Raw genomic sequence first — 6,559 nt, 5'->3', positions numbered from 1 at the left:
AAATAGCTGCTCATTATGTAATACTTTCTTTTCCATATGAAATATTTAGGCAATGCTTTCAAGGTAGCAGATTAAAAAAAGAAAAGCAGACATTAGCTTGCCTGGAGACTTAGTAAGAACAGCAGCCTCTGTAGAGCGACACCTTTGCAGTTCCCCTGTGGGCTCTTGGCTTCTTGCCTGCTACACGAATTCTAAGGGGTCAAAAACAATAAAATAAATGTTCATAAATACACAGCGTGGGCCCACATACATAAGCCATATTCTGAAATGGTGCAGGCGTGAAGGGGGCGAGCAATCCGGAAGCCATTTTGACTCTCTTAAATGACCCCAGATATTTATCTGCAGTAGAAGGACGTGTCTGGGAAAGAATGCCTTTCCAAAATACCATTCTTTTGCCTGTAAATCCTGTAAATAAATAAAGTGCTATAAACTGCTTGGGATTAAGGGACTTATCCCTCTGCAAAACTGAGTCTGGCAAGTATCTGCTAAGCGGAGCAGACATGTCAATAGAGCATCTTTCTGTGTATTAATAGGTGTAAATTCAGGAACTAAGGTATTTCCCATTTCAAAAGGATGGCCCAGATTGGCCAAGACAGGGCAATCAGGAAACCTTATCGGATATCTTGACAGACAGGAGACAAGCCACACTCTCAAATTTCTGTTTCAGACCGCCTCTTTCTGTGACAAGTGTCTGATGCTCTTTGTGTGGTCCTTGACTAAGGGGCAGGGCAATTTAAAGTTCTTGCATACCTTTGTTCAGGGTCCACCTCCTACCAAAGGACAGGGAAAGTTGTTGCAACAGAATAATAAAGATCTGCCTTGCTTTCACCAGAACCTGTCTCAGCTCATTGGTCTGACCGATAATAAACTTGGAAAAATCTGACTGAGGCCTATCTGGAGGCATGGTATGGAATGCCTTGAAGCGCAAAGGAATATTCTCCTGTACGGTGTGCATGTAAAACTGGGGCCATAGGAACAATTTGTTTCAATGCTATCCTTCTTTCAGACAGTGTTGATCAAAAATGGCCACATTTAGCTCCAGGATCTTGGGACATTTTCTAGGCAAAGCACTAATGCTCAAACTGCAACATTGGGAAATGGCTGCAGCTCAAGCCTAGAGATCTGTTCTGATGTAAACAAAATGTGCTCCTTTTTCCTTATGGGGTGTCCAAGAGCCCATATAGAGTCCTTAAGTGGGTTCCCAACAGTAGGAGAAAATACAGTGGTACCTCGGGTTACATACGCTTCAGGTTACATATGCTTCAGGTTACAGACTCCGCTAACCCAGAAATAGTGCTTCAGGTTAAGAACTTTTCTTCAGGATAAGAACAGAAATCTTGCTCCGGCGGTGCGGCGGCAGCAGGAGGCCCTATTAGCTAAAGTGGTGCTTCAGGTTAAGAACAGTTTCAGGTTAAGAATGGACCTCCGGAACGAATTAAGTACTTAACCCGAGGTACCACTGTAACAGAGGCCAACCAGAGAATATTGAGAAGCAAAGCAGCTAGTAAGCCTGATCTTTATTGAACTGTTGCAACAGGGTCCTCACTCACCACATGCAGGAGGGAGGAGGAACCCAGAACAATGGTGTGCAAGCCCTGATATAAACTTTTGAAATTGCCACCCTGTAGCCCAAGACCACCCCCCCAATACATCATACATACATCACAGAAGGAGTGGTCTAAAACAGAATCCTGTCTGGCAGGAAACCTGTTTATGGTCAGTGATTGGATTACCAGGGCAGCCTGGCCATTCTTTTGTGATGGTTAATACTTTAGAATCCAGGTCACAGGCTCCCCCTATTCATACCCAAATGTGCCCTTAAGGCAGGATTTGTGAGCACAGAGACAACGGGGAGGCTTTTTCCATTTCCACCCAAACTGCAGAGGAATATTTGAGGTCACTGAAAGAGTCAAAATGGTTTTCCTATACTGTTTCAGACATGTGGTTTGCCTGGTACATTTATGAACATTTCATTTATATATTTGAGACCTTAGATTCTTATAACAGTTCTTTAAGAACAAAATAAGTGGAACGCTTCCAATTTCACTGCCAGCCATTGAACCAGGTAGCAGAAGTAAGTGTAACATGTCAACAAGGCCTAAGGACGTCAGCCTCTCATGGATCTAGCTGGCCCTGCCTTCCAAGACGTTGCCTTTGTAATTAATAGTACCAGATACGCTGCTGTGTTTCTAGAAAGCTGGCAGGGCTGAAGTTGACAGAGCCAAGTGGTTTCAGCCTTGACAAACTGTGAATGACTTCCGAACCTAAATAGAAATCTCCTCAGGGCACCATTGTACAAATTAGGAGGCACTGAGACTTGAAGCAAAGATAAATGGCATTGTTTGGGCCACGGAGAACTTGCGAGGCTGTGCAGAAGCCGGAATCCTCTACCTAACATCTGATGGAGGGGCCTCTAGCCCACAAAAAGTGATGCCTGTTAGTGGTTAAGGGGCCGCAAGACCATTGCCTTTGCCACCCATTTTATTATGTTAATAGTAATGTTGTTGTTGGTGTCTATCTGTCTCCAGAAACAATGGAGTGTGCTTCTGGGAGTGAAGTCAAATGTCTGCATTAGCAGCCCCGAAGTGACGCAGACCTGGGTGGTGTGTATGGAAGTCCTGGGCTGCCCAGATGACAATGATGCCCAGCCTTATCAATGTGGTCCAAAGGAAAGCAGAGCAATATGTTTGGCACTAGCTTGGCTACAAGGAGTTGCTGGAAGGAGGTGTACCATCCAAGGCACCAGTCTTAGGGATCCCAATCTGGATTTCTGTAGGGTTTAGCCCAGGCATGGCCAAACTTGGCCCTCCAGATGTTTTGGGACTACAAGTCCTATCATCCCTAACTAACAGGACCAGTGGTCAGGGATGATGGGGATTGTAGTCCCAAAACATCTGGAGGGCCAAGTTTGCCTATGCCTGGTTTAGCCTTTTATTCTCCCGAAGTGGAGGTGTCGTAGTCCTATGCTGTCAGCCACAGCAGAGCTCAGTGGAGGGAGAAGCCAGCCAACCAGTCGAGTCTCAGGGGGGTACTTGCCTGGAGGCAGAGTCTGTATACAAGGTGCAGTCCAGTCCTATCCTAAGGTCAGGAGTATCTCAGTTCACACAGTCAGATGACCGGGGCCAGGAAAGCCAAGGGTCCAAGTCACAAGAAGCAGCAACTTCTGGCCAGGAATGATGAATGTTGTTTCCAACAAATACCGTATTTTTCGCCCTATAGGGCGCACCGGCCCATAGGCGCACCTAGTTTTTTTTTTTTTGGGGGGGGGGAAATAAAGAAAAAAAATTATTCCCCCCCCCAGCCCAAGCTTCCCCCGACCCCAGCCCCCAGAACAGGCTGCTATCTGCAAGCCTTGGGAACTCCCGCCGGGCTCCACAGGCTACTCAGCGCGCCCTGGGCTTCGGGATGCAGGCTGCTATCCACAAGCCTAGGAAGCACGGCGGGAACTCCCGCTGCGGATAGCTTCCTGAAGCCTGGAGAGCGAGAGGGGTCGGTGCCCACTGACCCCTCTCACTCTCCAGGCTTCAGCGAAAGCCTGCATTCGCCCCATAGGACGTACACACATTTCCCCTTCATTTTTGGAGGGGAAAAAGTGTGTCCTATAGGGCAAAAAATACGGTAACTGAGGCTGGAAACCCTGCTTAAGAAAGCTGGAGCCTCTTCTTCAGCAAGAAGGCTGATCAGCAGCAGGTGGAGTCAATTCTGAGCAAGTGAAGCCGACTCCTGGCCCATGGCAGGAGGCAAGGCAGTGGGTATGGATTTTTCCTTAGCCATTCTTTCCTGAAACCTTTCTCGTGGATGAGTATGGCCACAAGGTAGTGGAGGTTTAGTATCAGAGTTTTTCTTCTCCTAGATGGGCTACCTTCCCAGGTTGACGAGCCCCATCTGCCCCTCTACATGCAGAAACCACCCCCTTGACCGTTGGACCTACTATTGGTCTTGTCCATCCATATCTGCTGGAGCCTGTTTTCACATACAGGGGATGTCTCTAACTCACCAAGGGTTTGAGAACCACTGGCTATCCTCTCTTGGTTTAGCTAGCCTGTCAAAGCCATTCCTGGGGTGCGGTCACTGTTGCATGCTGGCAGCTTCTAGGAGCCACAGATGAATGCTCAGTGCAGGGTGAGGACCAAAGATGGACAAACTACCCCAGAAGGAACACAATGTGTCCCCCACCAGAGGTACTACCCCTCCTCTGACACCCCATACACCCAATATTGATAGTAGTAATAGCAATAATGCTAACCTTATTTTAAACTTTTGCCCTTGGCTGATGTAAAAGGTCCATTGGTAAAAATGTACATTCATCTGTATATAAAGGCCCATTCCTGAGGTCTGTCACATGATAGCAACAACAGCAATAAAAATGAAGGGACCATAAAGTTGAGGGCTATACTGCAGCAAGCATGGTCCATGATGGCGCTCATGACATTCTAGACAGGGGCAAAGCGTGAAATCACAAGGGACAAGATGCACATTTAGTCTGAATCTCAGGGCTGACCTTTGGATTTCATGATTGCATTCTAGACCTTGAAACCTACTGAAAACTAACCGTTTCCCCCCAAAACTTGATGTTCCGGATACCAGGAAGACATTCAGCATTTACAGAGGCCATCTAACAAGACTAAAATGACATGGGCCCCTATAACTCCAAGCAGGCTTCAAAAGTCGCCGTCTTTTCCACCCCAAGCATCACTGCTTAACTGGTCATCATTCCTCTCTGTCCCAGCATTGAAGTACAGATAGTACACTAGCCAGGACTGAAATTGGTACCAAGTGTGCTGAATAAGGTTGAATGTGATTTCCCCCTCCCCCTTGTTGCATGATATTGGCCTCAGTATTTGGGAAACAAGTGATAACTGCAAGTTCACCACCTAAGAGGTCTGTGATGTGTCTCTGTGCTCATCACTACACTGGCTTCTCCAGGTTCTTTGCGGTACATTGGCCCTTGCCGTACTCTGGGGTGGAAAACCTTATTTTCTGTCAAGTGTCACATTCCTTCTGGAAAGAGAGAGAGGGAGAGAGAAAAGTGATCTGTTGGACAGAACCATGAGCATCAAGGGAGAAGCCAGCAGTGGCACAACCAGAGCCAATAGTACAGTGGTACCTTGGTACATGAATGGCTTGGCCCCTGAACAAATCGGCGCCCGAAACCTGGAAACGTTCCGGTTTGCGAACATTTTTCTTTTGATTGAGTGCAGGAAGCTCCTGCAGCCAATCGGAAGCCACGCCTTGGTTTTCAAACGGTTTCGGGAGTCAAACGGACTCCTGGAACGTATTTAGTTTGAGAACCAAGGTACCACTGTATGTCTTCTTCATCCCTCTTTTGCTCATCATCCCTTCCCTCTTTCTCCTTTGGGGATGGCCAGTCATTTTGCCAAGGATCTGAACTAATCATTTGGCCAAGAGCCAGGGCTCCCCCCCCCCCTAGCCTGAACTCCCTGGAACTCAGTTCTGGCACTTCTCAGGTGGTGGACACCATTGCCATTCTAAGAGAACAAGGGATGTGTCCATGGTGAGTTCCAGAACATCTTTTTCTAGAAAAATAGCACTGCCAGAAACTGCAGGCTACCCTCCCTCCCTGCATCCTGTACTTCATCAGCCACCACTGGACATTTTGCTAGTTCAGTTTAAACATGGCTCACTTCCACTTTCTATCTCATATTTTAAAAATTGCTTATGAAAACACCCTCTGGTCTCAGTCCCCCCACTCTCTAAAACGGTAATTGTATTGTACTCCGGAATGCTCTGTGCCTCAAACCACCACCCTAAAAATGACATTTGACAGTTGAAATAAACTCATTTAGGAGTAGTTAGTTCCACAGCATGTGGTTCCCCAACATATGCAGGAGGCCTGAGTTGCTTGACTGGTGTGATGAAAACCATCCATAATTCAGTGGATTTTCGCAATGGTCTGGACTGCACGCAACACCCTCCGATAAATTAAAACCCCTTAGGTGAGAAATCCTTGCTTAAGTGGTTTGTGGTAAACAAAGAAGGTATGAGATGGCTCCGCTCGGCTTGCTCCAGTTAATTAGACCATTGGGGAGGAGCAAATGGAGCAAACATACACCAGGAAGGTTGACAGAAATTCCCTACAGAGCAGACAGCACTACACAGATGGAAGATGGGCAAGTCCTTCTCTGATTGGGCTGCAACAGAGCCAAACTCTTTGCCCCACAAATCAGTGAATAGCTTGGTTCAGTGCCGAACCAATTCAGGTAGCTGCTCAAAACAGAGCACAGCAAAGTGAGGGAGATAGCGCTCTGGGGCTGCTTTGAAAAATTTATGCCTGGAAAACTCTGGATGGGGCCAGAAGCCCATCCCATCCCCTTGGGTTGCGGGGAGCAATTTACTCTTAGGGCTTCTTGCAGGGCACTGGCTTTTGAAGCGCACCTGCTATTTGCCCTCTAGCAAACTCACAAAGACCTTGGGAGGGCAGATAGGCTTTCTGCTTGTTAAAGATGAAAGGCAAAATCAATCCAAGTTGCTTCACAGAGCTGATTGAAGGCAGCTAAGAATACTACCTCATCAAGCTCTTCCCTCTCTGCCCACTTGC

Source organism: Podarcis muralis, chromosome 17, assembly GCF_964188315.1.
Source record: "Podarcis muralis chromosome 17, rPodMur119.hap1.1, whole genome shotgun sequence".
In the NCBI taxonomy this organism is placed as follows: domain Eukaryota; kingdom Metazoa; phylum Chordata; class Lepidosauria; order Squamata; family Lacertidae; genus Podarcis; species Podarcis muralis.
This window is presented reverse-complemented; position numbering follows the sequence as displayed.